General features: G+C 36.3%; 1 protein-coding gene across 3 annotated transcripts in view; it reads right to left on the bottom strand.

The window, feature by feature from the left end:
* Positions 1 to 5612, bottom strand: part of LOC148651501 (CMP-N-acetylneuraminate-beta-galactosamide-alpha-2,3-sialyltransferase 1-like) — a 52970-nt gene extending 47358 nt beyond the window's left edge. For 2 of the 3 annotated variants that reach the window (XM_088601873.1, XM_088601875.1), the window contains exon 1: positions 5244 to 5612. The gene's annotated coding sequence lies outside the window, so the exon portion shown is untranslated. Of the gene's footprint in view, positions 1 to 5206 lie in introns of all 3 variants that reach the window. The other variant, XM_088601874.1, reaches the window with a different exon arrangement.
* Positions 5613 to 16323: the final 10711 nt, after the last annotated feature.

Genomic DNA, 16323 nt, shown 5'->3' with positions numbered 1-16323 from the left:
AATATAATCGTTGACATGGCCACCCCTTACACAGTGAATCTGAGTTATTTCCATCTGGGTGTCAATTTAAACTACCTAGATTCAAGTGCAATAGAACTATGTTATTTTTTTTAATTCCCACAGCTATTAACCTGCTTAATTTGGACAATTATACGTATAGTTTACTTTATATATTTTTTTAAATGTTTCTTGCTTATCACACATGTATGTCTCTTATTTGTTAATAAGTAATATCCTGTTCCCTATCACAACACCCATTTAACACTGACACTCAAGTGTAGCGCCCAGCTTAAAAGTAAGGCTCACACGTGAGTGACAAATTATGAACCAGACATTCACAAATTGTAATTCCATAACTATCTGGGTTAAAGTACTATATGTAAAGTATATAAAAAGCTATAGTTCACATATATTAATTAAATTTGAAGTTTAACATTTTGTGTGTTAATCAAACATACTGTATATTTATACTTAAACTAGCAGACACATTCGAATATTACAGATTTACAAGTACTATCTCCCATTTGAGTTCATGTAGGTTTTTTTCCCCTTCTTGTCATGTCTTTTGTATTGCATAGCCTTGAGAGTTCTCCACTAGATGGCATAAAAGTTAATTCTCCAAAATCGGGAAAGACAAAAAGCACAATTTTGTTTCAAAACTCACATAGCTCAATGCAGTCCTCCACAATGGAGAAATTACATTTGTTTTTAGCATAAACACCAAGGCACTGCATCAGGCATTTGACATTATAGACTTGACATAATACGTCTTGGTTAAGTAACAATATCCGTCTTCGTTATAAGGATGGTCTACATGAGAGATGGGGAATTCCAGTCCTTTAGACTCCAGTAGTTTTGTAGTAGTGTTCTCTATTTTTAATTTCCACTTCTCATCTTAATTACCTAAATAATAAAAAGTCAAATCCAAAGGCCATGTTTTTGGCATTAATCAATTGTCAGCCAAAAACACCTGTAAAACCTGCTTGACTCTGGTCCCTGAGAACTGAAGGTTGTCCATCCATGACCTAGAATACATATTATGTAACTACTGATGCTTCATGTTGATTATATCAGGCTAAAAAACTCCAGCTATCTCTCCCAAACATGTTCAGTAGTTTGTATTCTAAGCATAGCATAAAACTCAGTTGTACTGTAAACATACAACTGATATTAAATGGTGAATACACCTAAAACATCAAACCAGCTTATCATTTACCATTACAGCATTTTTTTATACAGGCAAAAAACACTGTTTAATTTAAAGAACAGAAGAATTTCTTCACTGATTTAATAATCAATGATAATGATAGCTCTGACACTTTTGCAACGACCCGAGTACTTGCACTAATTGCTTTGCAGTACAGGATCATCTTCTGGGAGCTGTCTTCTTCAAATCTGACTGACCTCTGCAATTACAGATCAGCTCCCTCAAACTGGGCCCAAGTGTTTTGTATACAGGCCTCCCCCAAAAGGATCTCATTCAGACTTGGAAAAAGCCTTGAATTCTCTGTAATAAAGCATTTGCTTCGATTTGTTAAACTTTAGACCCGGTCTATTGACACATTTGTGGTCACATTTCAATTTGCATAACTACATAATCACAGTCAAAAGAAGTGATAATAATCACTGACTCAAAAGTCTTGCAGGCATTTATTCCTCATGTACTTCATTATTAACCTTCTTTTTGACAACTTGGCAGTATAACACCAATGTATTTATCCCTCATCTAGACATCATGCATAAGTAATCTACCAAACATAAATCTGCTTGAATTAAGCCACATAAAATGGTTTACAACTCATAAAAGTCTGGCTGTTTTATGCAAAATTTCCTTCATAGCTTTCTCATTTTCCTTACTTCTAAGATCTCTGAATTAAACCAACCTAAAGGATTTTAATATTTTTCGAAATGCTAAAAATGTTAGGTTTTAGTGAACAACACTTTTTCAAGAGGTTTTACTGAATTTTGTTAAAGGCTTTGCATTAATTGAACAACACTTTCTGGAGCCAAGATCTATGGAGTCTGTTTCTGCTCTGCAAGGATTTCCCCAAATGGGAATTTATTTTTTGGGATACAAGGAAGTTATTTTTTCCACCTTCCAATTTTGGGTCATTAGCTGTAATAAGGTTTGGTTTACTCCCAGTAGGACTCCATTTACGTACCTCAAATGTGTCACAGTCACTGGAGAAATTTAAAAGGTTGTAGCAATACTTTTGTTTGTCTAATTAAAGTTACAGGCTTTCCCATATGTTCTGCTCTCTGTCCACATGGGACCCCTTCTAATTGGGGTGAAACATGGTGGTGGCTGAAAGTCTCCCTTACAGGAGACAACATGACTGGCTGCTGAAACCAAATCTCGTTACAAAAGAGAAGAGGAGTGAAAATGGTAAAGATTGCACCTGCGATGTTTATAAAGAAAACAGTTGTTGCGTAATAATTCAATATAATGATTCACTGCACCTGCAGCTACTGTATGTATTGTGGTACTCATTGACATCAATGCTTTGGCCAACAAATTACTAAAGATTAAGAGGCGATGAATTCTAGCTGGAACAATGAAGGTTTATGAATCATCATTTGACAATTCACAATTATTTGAACTACACCATTAGGTTCAGCCTTGAGAAATCCCTTTGGCATTTTAAGGCGTTCTTTCGAATTATTGACCGTCTAGCGTCACATGATTTTAAGATTCTCGCAAACTATTTGGACAGGAGTTCGCAAATGATTCATACTTTGTATGATGGAGGTGAATGATCTAATAGAAGAAGTTAAACCTGAACAACCCACAAATCCGTAAGACAGTAGAGATCATTGTGAAGGAAAGGAAAACAGCAGAGTGCACTTACTCACTGTAAAGGAAATACTCTTTGAATTGAAAAGCTCCCGATGTGCATCCCTGAAGTCTACGTTCACTTTTGCAAGACACTGATTTAAATTATAGTAATACTCAATGCGGGCATGTTTGTTAGAATGTTTCCGATTAATTTCAACTGAATAAAATGTATTTCATACCTTAAATACTATCTTATAAAATGAAATGTTGCTAACATCCCTAATGTGCAGAGAGAAAAAAAATAATGCATATTCATGTCAGAAAAACAAATTCAGATTTAAAACACTGTTTGCAAACCAACTACTGTATGGGAAACTACAGGGAACTGAGCTTAAAACTCAGGATGGGAGGCATTTCTTTACACAAAGGGTTGAGGTAGAATTGAACAAGCTTTCCAGATATTGTGTTGCTTTTAAATAAATGGTCGAATGAAATAATTGGATCAATTAGCTATTGAAAAACCAAATGAACTATATAAACACAGCTCTAGTTTGGAACCCTTCTTATGTAGAAAAAAAAACATACAAAGCATTTCCTCTAGACTAGCAGACACCTTTTCCTTCCTGCATTCAGCAAAGCCAAAACTAAGCCATCCTATAATTGAAAGGTTTTTAAAAAAAAAGAGCAGCCACAGCAACCAGGACAAACTAACACTGTTGTACTTTTCATTTTGCTATAGAAGATTGTCATTTTTAATTCTTTATTTGTATATGAACTTGAGACAAAGCAAAAACATTTTATAGAAATTGCAGGTCAACGTATTTCACTGTCAGTCATCCTTAAGAAGTAGCCTCATAAAAGGCCTTCCCTTGAGTTCACTATGTTAGTTACTGAATCATTTAACAGTCCTTAAAAGTTAAATATACATCGTGTTGCTCCTGCTGTAACTGCTCTGAAAAGCACAGAGTTCATTATTTTTATTTCACGAGGGCTTAAAGGAAAACTTGATGTTTAATGTTTCAGAGTCACACAAAATCTCTTCCTGTTCAAGTGTTGTCATATATATATATAGATGTTACAAGATCATAGCATCTCCCTATAATCTCTAAAAATAGTCCTAGGATTACAGGTACAACATATTTCCTTGATTTAAGATTTAATTCTTAGGATTAACCTGAATGTACTGTAAGAGGTGAGATATGGAAAACACAATTCACATTTCTCCAAGTAAACTATTAAGGAAGAAAGAATTGTTTAAATTTGATGACATCATTATATGTGTACAGAAGCCTTCCGTGAATCCTGTAGAAGGTCCGGCAGACTAGTGATAAAACTTCAGAATTTGGTTCATGTTCCATTGCTGAGAAAAGTGGCAGGAAACGTTTCCTGAAAGTTAATTCCAAGAATAACTGTACAAAGAAATTACTTATAATTCACATACACGTGTCTACAATAGCACTATACAGAATAACGTGGTACATAAACAAAACAATGAGTGCGCAACATTTTGCAGTTCAACAGCATTTGTTAAAAGAAACATAATTTCGTCTTTTACAGCACCTTTAGTTATTGTATCATGATGAGTATGCGTTTTAAACGTCATCAACTAATTTACAGATAGAAATTAGATATGCTGTATATTTATTCCGTTTTTCCAGGTTTCTCTGAAGAAAAGAGAAATCATTTAAATGTATAATGTTACTGTGCTTCTATGATACTTCTCTGGTACTCAGATATGACTCTATTAGCGGTGTGCAGTTCAGTTTTTCTCCCGAGGAGACAAAAGACGTGCGCTTGAATCATTTGCACTGAATCTACAGTAAACATTTGTAACCACCAATGGCTTACACGTTCAAATGGCTCGTCCACGTGTGCTTGGTAAAATCGTACTATATTTAAAATTGGACGTTTTCAAGAATTTTGCCCTCTTTGGATATTTGTACGGGTATTTTTCCCCCCATCACACTATGTAAACCGATAACTATGGACAACAGACTAAATTCAGAGAACACAAAACCTAAATGACAGTGAGAGACGTACAGTAATTCCACTTCAAGACAAAGATGATAAAATTTTAAAACCGAATAAAAGACAAAAAGTGGATAAATGTGCTACAGTATCAAACTCTAACATGGACAAATACAGTAGCATATTTCCATTTTATCTCAATGTACCATTTGTATTCAATACGCCATTCCGTTGGTTCAATATTAACTTTATAAAGAAGTATCAGATTTTACTGTATTGGGAATTTTAAAAATGTATATGTATCACATTAATCTCACACCACCACGCAGATTTTGCAACCGTATTAACTTTAATTGACTTACCCTAAAAGTGTAATTTAAAATACATGTGTGGGTTAAAACCTCAATAGTGTTGTAGCAGAATTTGGAGGTTCGCTTTCAGTATAATGAAAAGTTTACTTACGCCAGTTAGTGTTAAGACAACTGTCTTTTCTACTTACTTGTGAAACTATCCAAAACTGTGATTAACCGTTATCTCCTCAGGGACTAATTCCTGAAGTCTTCTTTGTCAGTCCGTCATTTCTTTTTACAGCCGACGGTACTAAATCAGGATACAGAAAACACGACTCCAAAAAAAAAAAAGAGTACCGGTGTCCCCTTGAACAGACGGAGGTGACAGTTGAGAAACCATTCCCTATAAAAAGATCCTATTTTCGGCATCAGCGGAGTTGTAGTAACTAGGAAGAAAGAATAAAAGTATCGCGCAATACAGAAGCAGATAGGATCCCCTTCCCATCACAGTGATACTATACTTCTATACACGGAGCGCTGTTCCACGCTTCTGAATGCCCTCCTACGTCCAGGCGAATTGAATTAAGAGCACTGCAACTACAAGCCGCGCCCCTTTTCCAAGATTCTGGTGACGCCGTGCTGTTCAGATTTCCAGGGGTGGGGGGCAGTCAAGACAAATCAAAAAGAAATTCAGACGTGCAACTCTAACAGCAAACAGCAGACTACAGAAATAAGCAGACAGTATGGCACCACGACCTACACATTGTTCCTCACAGAGCTGAGAACGAACGCATCCGCCTTTATTTTAACCATTGTTGACAAAAACTTCCCCATTTTCTCCTAAATGCAATGCTCGAAATGTTTTTTTCTTTCTTTTAATTGCTACTAACAAATGACTGGACCCGGGGGACCCATATGCCCACTGGTTTTCGTTCCAATTGAGCTCTTAATCACCGATGCTAAATGATGTCTTTAATTGATTCGCTTTTTTTGTTCAGACTTCTGTTTGACCTTTCATGCAATCAGTCCTTGATAAAAGAAAAAATAACCCCCCATTTAAATCTAAATGCACGCTGTTTTCAATTAGGTTTACTTCCTTATTTTTCTCTTCACATTTGGTACTTGGCGATCTATTTCCATGAATAGACACTGCAGGGTAATGGCAATGTATCAGATTCTCAACAATGAGCAATCCCCCCTTATCTTCAGAGATCCTGGGAGTTCATTTGAGAAAACACACCTGTATGAGGGCAGATCTGAAACCTAGAAATTGGAACAAGGTTGATACCAATCACAAATGATATTAATGATTTTAAGGGCTCAACATACATTTAAAAATATGCCTCAGATTGAAAATGTAGGTTGATTAGAACTGTGATCAAGACCTTGGTTGAGACAAAACTAGAGATTACAAGGGTATCCCAGGATCAGGTTTGGGAACCACTGACTTAATAAAGCTAAAAATCAAACAGTCACTTACAGATTTGTTCTAATAAACCAAAATGTCAGATGTTTGGTCTTGGGTGGTTAAGGGATTGTCTTGTCCTTACCAAAATCAACCCAGATATCTTTAGACATATGTTGTAGTTTTGATGCATCAGATGGTGTTGGTTAAATTAATACAGTCCTTGGGGACCTACAGTAAAGTTTATTTTGTGGAAAAGCACGTTGTTACCTACGGTGTTAATTATTATTGTTAAAAATACCACCAATGTAATTAAAATTGATAGTGAAAACTTTTTTTTTCAACGGGGTCCTTTATAATGTTCCAAGATTTTATTTACTCCCATTCAAATATATTTTAGTCTGAATCTATGAAAAAATCAGGATATGAAAGCCTATAAATAAAAAGTGTTCCCACTACTCTTGATATAATCTTTATTAATCAAGGTAGTTTCACCAGCTGGCAGTAGGGGTTGTATGAAGAAAACATTCTGCATACAAATAAATGTTTCAGAGAACGTCTTTGTGAAACAATACTTTCACTAGAGATATGGGGTATTGTTATTATAAATTATTTTCCAACCTTTAATGAATATTTTATTATGAAGCACTTTAGCCTCTATATATTAACATCTGGTATGTTCTTGCATTCTACAGTGTACATACAAGCACTTGTTCAGATTTGTTGAAAATTCAACATTCTCTACCCTTGAGAGTTCTGAGAGTATCAGTTTCTTTAGACGTGACACGAATGTGTGTTTTTCCAGGTGCTATTTTTTCTTCTTGTTTCTTGAACACACATTATACACGTTTATTTGAATCAATATTACATGTTCTCTGAAGATAAAAAAGCTAGCTATTTGTAATACAGTACCTACACATTATACTTTATCTAAATGTTTTGAGTGTTTGTGTATGTGTAAATATTTTCCAGTTTATTTCTCCAAATTATAGAACTAACTGTTCAGATAACAAGAACCACAACAAGAGAAATATACAGTATCAACAGGGTGTTAATACTACAGCCTTCGGTTAGATAAGAGATTTGATAACTGAGTCACTAGATGAAGTGAGTTACAAGTTCTACTCGTCAGTCCATGTACATTACCAGTATTTAGTGTACATTTACCGTTCATGAAAAGCACCATGAGGCTGGAGGTGAGTGCAAACTCAGAAACTATTCTGTCCATTTAAGAGCCAACACTTGCAAACTCCAAACAAGAAGATGAGCTCAATTTTCAATTAGAAACAGTCATTAATAATATCTCTACAAGCAGCAGATATGATGTTCTCAGGACAGTAAAATCATCTTGACCGCACCTTGATCCATAACCGAAATATGCACAATGCACTGCATTCTCCATCAGTGTATAATATTGTTTGTAATACTGATCATGCCCTTGTCAGGTCCAATTTCCAATTACAACCTCAAAATCTATTATGCAAATAATCAAAAGGCAAAATTCATTTTAACATCACTGAAAAGAAGGGCCCTAACACTTGCTTGTGCAAAGTTTCAATGTGCACTTGAACATCTTTAGAAAATTCTGAAAATGATTCTATTTGCTTTGGCGTGTTGTGCAAAAATTTATAGAACAAAACATGGGATATTGATAAGGAAATCTTTGGAACAGCATTTGAACATCTGTTGTTCCCATTAAAAGAAATAAGCTTGCCTAAATAAGTTCAACAACTTACTAAATCCACTATTCTCAACATGAAAGGGATTAAAGCCACCAGCAACTGGCATGATCTGTACAAAAGATTAAGATCCGCTTTGAAGATGGTACCAGACTTTGTGAGACTTATGAAACAAAGAGGCATTTCACATTTTATTAGAAGCAAATGAAGGTACCATCTTGATCTGATTGACAGAAGCAATTTCACCAATGCATTTTACAGACAACTTTACTTAGAGGATGCCAATATTTGTGTTACTGTCAACAAGATCACTCCTCATCTTTCAGCAATGCAGGACCTGGACAAAACACAAACTCCTAAAGATTTTGAAAAAGATGTTAAAGAGAATGTGACCACTGCTTCTAAAGTAAATGACAATGACCTTGCGTGCAACATCTATGCACTGCTCCATGCCTGCTGAAAGACACATACCGCAGGATTTGAAAAATATAAAGAGAATTAATATAGAATTGGAAAATAAAGGAAATACAGTAAATTTCAGCATTTACCAAGGAATATCTCTGCTCACTGTGTTTGGCAGGATACTTGCAAGTGTCTTGCCAATAAGATCTCAAATCCTTGCTGAGAATGTCTACCCCGAGGACAAAAGTGGTTTTAGTGATGGATGAATCATGACTGACATGTCCTTCACACTATGCTTACAGTGAGAAAATATTGTGAACATCAGGCACCTCTTTTTGTAGCTTTGTTTCCACTAACTTACTGTTTATGGTGAGAACGAAATTCAGACCATTAGAACAGGGCTGCCATTGCACTTTTTTCTACAAATGAGGGTGTTCTGAAAAGACATAAATATATATTTATATAGGCCCCTCAGGACAATTCCAGATCACCCAGATTGCATCTTGTACCTCTAGCAACCTTATGTACTGTATCTCTTGCTGTAAATGCCCAGCCATCTACATTGGAGAAACAGGAAGGAGACTCGGAGACCGCTTCAGAGAACATGTCAGGGCTGTGAAGATTAAAGATCTCTCCAAGCCCACTGTTTCTCATTTCACCTCAGACGACCATGACCGCTCTAATCTCTCCGTCTGTGTTCTCAAAGACGGTTTTCTGAACTCATACATCAGAAAGACTACAGAAACCAAAATTATCCTGCAGCTAGGATCACACCTTAACTCCTTCTCTTAACGACAGACTACTTTTCTTCTAAATTCTCTCTATTCATTGTAGGTTTAATTTCACACCGCTCTACACCTATCCTGACTTCACACCTCTTGATTGGCCTCTCTTTCTGTCCCCTGCTCCCACCCCTCGCTCCTCCTCTCTCCCAGCTTTTGTTCTCCTGCTACATTACCTTTGCCTACTGCCCTGTCTTTCTCACACCTGAAGAAGGCTCCAGGGCCGAAACGTTGTGTATTCTTTCTTCTTTTTTCAGCATGGGATAAACCTATTACTTGTTCCTTTGCAGCCTATGCATGCTGATACAGCTACCCACCATAAATATATATCCTTATGTATACATAAATCACATTTAGAGGACTGCACACCATAAAGTTTGAGGTTTAATATTGCCTTTGTGGGCTCAAATCCTATTTACAGACAGTCAATCCTCACTTCGAAGTAATTACTAGTCAAATCTCCATAGAAGAATAATAATTAGGTGTGACCTTAGATCTTGTATTTTAGATGATATTTTTATTGTATACTGTATGTACATGTTAACTGGATATTTATGTTTATTATCAACATCAGGAAAAAAAGACTTCAGGTCCTTTAATAAATTAAACTTCTTAACAAAGTAAAATTAATTAATCCTTTAAGAAATGCATGGATGTGAATGACTGAATGAGAACATAAGGCAAACAAGAAAATTCATGGTCTAAGTTGTGAGGAATATTTTTATATATCATTTTAGGCAGCTTTAATGTTGCTTGAGCTGTTTCTTATTTACATTGTTACATGTATAATGTATGATTTTTAGTTTTTACATTGTGTAGCTGTTTGATTTAGACAGTTACAGTCTCCACAGTTTGTTGGATTTCAAGCTGAAAGTCAGGAGTTTGTGATCTAAGTTCATCAATGCGTCTGAGATATAGAACAAAATTGTAAGAGTAGGAGGTTACAAACATCATCAGTCACCTGATTTCTGGTAAAAATCAGGAGGCTGCTTGGGAATTAGAAGAAATGCTAAAGTTAACCTCCAAAAGTGACATACATTTCATTCCAAATGTTTAATTCTCTGTTCTTTGAGGACTCAGTTCACAAGGGTTAAGTAGAAATAAGTAACAATTAAGATTAATCTTTCTCATTCTGTGTGCTTTTCAGAAGAAGTAATCTTTTGCTACAAGTAAATAGTTTGTCCTAAGTGCTCCAGTGGGCAAAGTGGATGGCAAACATACCGTACATGTCTTCTAAACCTCAAAATAAGCTTTCTCCAAAAGGTTTTATTACAATGTCTGTGTTAAGGAAATAGAAGAGAGACCTGACATCAAAGAGCAATACACTGGGTGGTTGTTGGAATCTATTTTCTCACATTTGTTAGGCTGTATTGAATTTACTAGAGTCTAACACGGAATGTACAGTATAATCATGGAAATCCTATAGATTCTAATGTATTGTGACACCATGAAGACAAGTATAATGGATACATTGTGAAATGCTTTATTTTGTGTGAACAGATGGTGCTAGCCAGGTCATCACTGTAAATGAGAATTTATTCTCAACTGACTTATCTGGTTAAATAAAGGATTTTATTTGAGTAAGAGGAGTTGCAGCAGGCTAAAATAATTACTATATGTGTTCCCAGAAATCTGTGTAATTTACTTTGAGATTGGCCTCACACTGGAGATGTGCTTGACTTAGTCATTGAAGAGGGAAAACAACAAGGATTAATATAGAGTATTACATATTTGAAATCTTTTAACAAAAATATTTGGGTTGAGATGCCGTGCATGAATCCAGTAATAGAAACTCCAGTGCCCATTTTCTGCAATTGTCACTTAAGCTTTTTCCAATTCAAGAAGCTTCACGTTGCTCATAGTATTCGAACAATTTGTTAGCCATAGAGGTCATCCCTCTTTCAGGTTCTCCCAAAGTATTAGGATCTCTTTTGCCTGTGTCATAGGCTATCCTAAAAGGAAAATGTATAAATCAGTGACAAGATAATATTATACAGGACATAAAAATGATGTGTGTTTTTTATCTTAAATTCTATATGTAAATAAAAGCAAGAATGATTCAAATAAACAGTACAACCACATCAAACTAACTGGGCAGGGTAAAATCCTTCTGTCCATCAATACAGTAAGTCCATTATTAGAAACAAAATAAACAGCTGGTAATTTTCATTTTCCTTTTTGTGCTCTTTTTTAAAATCTATTCCAATCTATGGACATAAAATACCAAAGAAATGTAGTTTTGTTCTTTGAAAGAGCTGTGACTGTAGACTTTTTGCAAACATCAAGATGGTGGGAGCAGATTGTTTTTCAACCATAATTAAAACAAGGAATTTTGATATCTGAAAAAAAAAACCTTAAAAACGCATGAGGATACAGTCCTGTATATGTCTGGAGAGGTACCGTATGTGTCTTTATGCGTTTTCTGGTTATTACTGTATGAAGACACGGGAGGAATAGTGTCAAAAGCTGTTAAGATGCTTCAGGCAGATTATCCCCTTGAGGGGTCCCCTCAGATCAGTTTCAATTAGGTGCTGTAATCAGAGGAAAAGAACACTGCAGCACATCTCACATAAAAGTGCACTGGCATGCATTGAAAAATGATGACATTTTTAATTCAATAAAAGGGAGAAAATCAAACTTCCTAAACGTTAGGAATGTCCACCAACATTCCTAATGTCCACAGTTGTCCACCAACACTAGTATTTTGAACACATCTCTGACTTCTGCTTCCCCCACTTTTATTGATTCACAAAAACATGTATAAATACATTTTAACATCAAGTTGCTCTTGCTTTTCAGTGTAATATATTTCCATTACTATGCAGTATGTGCTTCACTTTAGGCAGTGTTTTCTATTGTTCATTGTGGTTTAGTCGAAAGACTGACTCAAACATGAACATTTCTAAGATTCAATTTTCTGTGTATGCAATCAGATAACTCGTGAAAAAAAACTCATACAATTCGTACAAGTGAGTTTTTAAAAACGTGGCTTTTACTCATTCTGTATATGGAAAATTGCTGGTAGTTTCTTAAAGACATCTGTGTTTGAAATTCTACTATCATGCATTCAGAGTAGGAAAGAGAAACATTAAAATATATACAGTACTTCAGCCAAATTTTTACCTGTATGCTAACCTCGAAAACTAAAAACTAATATAAACTGCAAAGGACCTAAGTTGCTGTATTGCAGTATATGTGTATTGTTAGCATCTACTAAAGACTTCTACTAGTTCATCAGACAAACATAGACACTCACTTTCACATAGAACATAGAAGCCTATTTACCTATCTGTATGTTTTTGGACTGTGGGAGGAAACTGGAGCACCCAGAGGAAACTCATGTAAAACACCGGGAGAGCATTATGTACAAACTCTACACAGAGAACACATTGAACCCAGGGCTCCAGTGCTGTGAAGCAGCAATGCTCAACACTGCACCACCATGCTGCCCGACCTCCACTACTGTCATATCATGTCATTTAGTGATGTGCCAGCAGCCACATCACTCTGCAACTCACAACTGGCAACCCACTGAAGCTTAGCAGGTGTGAGCCTGGTCAGTACCTGGATGGGAGACCTCCTGGGAAAAACTAAGGTTGCTGCTGGAAGAGGTGTTAGTGGGGCCAGCAGGGGGCGCTCACCCTGCGGTCCATGTGGGTCCTAATGCCCCAGTATAGTGACGGGGACACTACACTGTAAACAGGCGCCGTCCTTCGGATGAGACGTAAAACCGATGTCCTGACTCTCTGTGGTCATTAAAAATCCCAGGGCGCTTCTCGAAAAGAGTAGGGGTGTAACCCCGGCGTCCTGGCCAAATTTCCCATTGGCCCTTACCAGTCATGGTATGAATTGGCTTCATTACTCTGCTCTCCTCCCCACTAATAGCTGATGTGTGGGGAGTGTTCTGACGCACTATGGCTGCCGTCGCATCATCCAGGTGGGTGCTGCACATTGGTGGTGGTGGAGGGGAGTCCCCATTACCTGTAAAACGCTTTGAGTGGAGTGTCCAGAAAAGCGCTATATAAGTGTAAGCAATTATTAATTATTATTATTATTATTTATCAAACCGCTTTATACCATCAGGTGTTGCGGGAAGCCGGAGCCTACCCGACAAGCAACGAGCGCCAGGCAGGGTACACCCTGGACGGGGCGCCTGTCCATCCCAGGGCAAGTGCAAGCCAATCATACATGGGGACAACTTGGAGGCCACGGTAAAGGTCGAAGGGGAAAATTTGGCCGGGACACTGGGATAACTCCCTATTCTTATAGAAAAATGCCCGGGGATCTTTAATGACCATCTTTAATGAGAGTCAGAACATCGGTTTAATGTCTCATCCGAAAGACGGTGCCCACTAGCTTCAGTGGGTAGCCAGTTGAGAGCTTCAGGGTGATATGGCTGCTGGCACTCCACTACTGTTTTCCACTATTATAACATATTTAACCAATTTAACCAAATTCCAATCAATTAGTTGTTATGGCAATCAGGAATTGAACTTGAATTTTACTGTTATTATACTGCTTATTTTGGGTGAGAATAAACTATGCTTGTCATTTAACAGTCTTTAATTCTCATTGATCACAATCACCAAAAGTCTAATCACAATAACTTGAGGTAAACTATAAAATGGGAGCTGTTGTAGTAGCTAATTCATTATAATAATAATAATAATAATAATAATAATAATAATAATAATAATAATAATTGCTTACACTTATATAGCGCTTTTTCTGGACACTCCACTCAGAGCGGTTTACAGGTAATGGGGACTCCCCTCCACCACCACCAATGTGCAGCCCCACCTGGATGATGCGACGGCAGCCATAGTGCGCCAGAACACTCACCACACATCAGCTCTCAGTGGGGAGGAGAGCAGAGTAATGAAGCCAGTTCATAGATGGGGATTATTAGGAGGCCATGATTGATAACAGCCAATGGGGAAATTTGGCCAGGACACCGGGGTTACACCCCTACTCTTTTCGAGAAACACCCTGGGATTTTTAATGACCACAGAGAGTCAGGACCTCGGTTTTACGTCTCATCCGAAGGACAGCGCCTGTTTACAGTATAGTGTCCCCGTCACTACACTGGGGCATTAGGACCCACATGGACCGCAGGGTGAGCGCCCCCCGCTGGCCCCACTAACACCTCTTCCAGCAGCAACCTTAGTTTTTCCCAGGAGGTCTCCCATCCAGGTACTGGCCAGCCTCACACCTGCTGAGCTTCAGTGGGGCTGCCAGTTGTGAGTTGCAGGGTGATATGGCTGCTGGCTATTATGTGTAACTCATTACTATATGTTAATTTTAATCATTAACATAATTTCTCTTTATACATCTATAAATACAGTATATAAGGCTACACAACACTATTCTATCACAATTAAATTTGATCTTTAATGATTTTATCAATAAAAAATGTTTTTTATGTATACTGTACTGTCAGGATTCCTGAAATCATACTTATTAAGTGATGATGTTCACTATGTGTTTTAGTGTTTTGTCAAAACTATAACCACGTAGCATACACGTCAGATTTTTTGTAAATTTTATAATTTAATTGCATGCTAGAAATTTTAATTAACACCATCAGTTGATGATAATACTCTAGGGTTCTCTAAATTCATTTAGAAAAGTATGTCCCTTTTTCATTCCAGCATTTCAAAAAAGTTCAAAAGAAAAATGTTTTGCATTGCACAATCTACAGTATATTTTATATTTAGGAGATTACATTTTCCTTTCTTACAGTAAATAAATCAAAAGTATTTTTTTAATCCTACAGTATTTTGAATTCTGAATCAATGCAGTGTAATCGTATTTATTATTTTTCTGTTGGAGTTACTGCAGATTTCCACTGCGGTATGTTAAAGTTCAAAATTCATCACATGTGACCATCGAGATGTATTAAAAAGGAAACTAATTTCCATCACCATTTGTCACAGTGTGTTTTTCAACAGATGTGAGCTCTGTGATGTGCCCTCAAGGAGATAGATGCCATAATGGAACAATACATACTGCACATCCAGGTTCCACGAAACCTATAATGAGTTGAAGCAGAATAGAAGGTGTAATGAATAACAAAAAATAATTTAAAAGGCATTTTGCACTATATTTTTATTCAAAGTCTCTCCCCAACTAATTAAGTAAACCCCCTTTGGACAGAAAATGTTAATTTGTAGAAAATAAATATGACCCGATAGCATATGAAAGTATATGAGCCATATTAACTTAGTAAAATTGTTCAATTTAGTAAAAAAGGGCACATATCATTGTAGTGAGTAGATCAACATTTTCCACTTAGTTATTGCGTATTTTAGACAATAAGAGGTGAAGAAGGAGAAAAACACATCTCCTCAAGCTGTTCAATTTATTTTTATCTTACATATCTACAGCAGTAGGCACTTTTTACTTTTAATTTATTGTTTTTAGGATGAGTAATTTACTTTTTTATTAATTTAATTATGAGCATAACAATCTTTAAATAACAATGTATATTTTACTTAAGGCACTATTCTTTAACTAAAAGTAATTTATATGTACACAAGTCTAATATACAGTAGATAGTACATTGCGAAACTTCATGCAGAACTAGTCAAATATGACTGGAAATAGCTTAAAATGTATTTACTGTACTTGATACTTGTTAGACTTGAGGTAGTGTTGTTAAATATTATCATATACATTTCATTTTCTCACCTTAAGTATAATAAAAAACAGGAGAACATTAATAGCTACCAGTTTTGAACATACTAGTAGAAATTAATGAAGTGTTAAAAAAATTAGAGGATTGTCATTTGTACTTGAGGAGGAAGGTCAGAACAGACAGGGGAAATGATGGCTAGATCGAGGCGAAAAGGAAGAAAATAATGGATCCTCTTCTTAATAATGTCAGTAGTGTCAGTGAGCAATGTGCTATGCCATCAACAGATACAGAGAGTGAAATATGACTTGTCTTTAACAAAGAATGTATTCTAAATGTTTGCATGGCAGTTAACAATTTTCTCTACAGGTATTGCCTACAATCTAT

Source organism: Lepisosteus platostomus, chromosome 12, assembly GCF_059453375.1.
Source record: "Lepisosteus platostomus isolate fLepPlt1 chromosome 12, fLepPlt1.hap1, whole genome shotgun sequence".
In the NCBI taxonomy this organism is placed as follows: Eukaryota; Metazoa; Chordata; class Actinopteri; order Semionotiformes; family Lepisosteidae; genus Lepisosteus; species Lepisosteus platostomus.
This window is presented reverse-complemented; position numbering and strand designations above follow the sequence as displayed.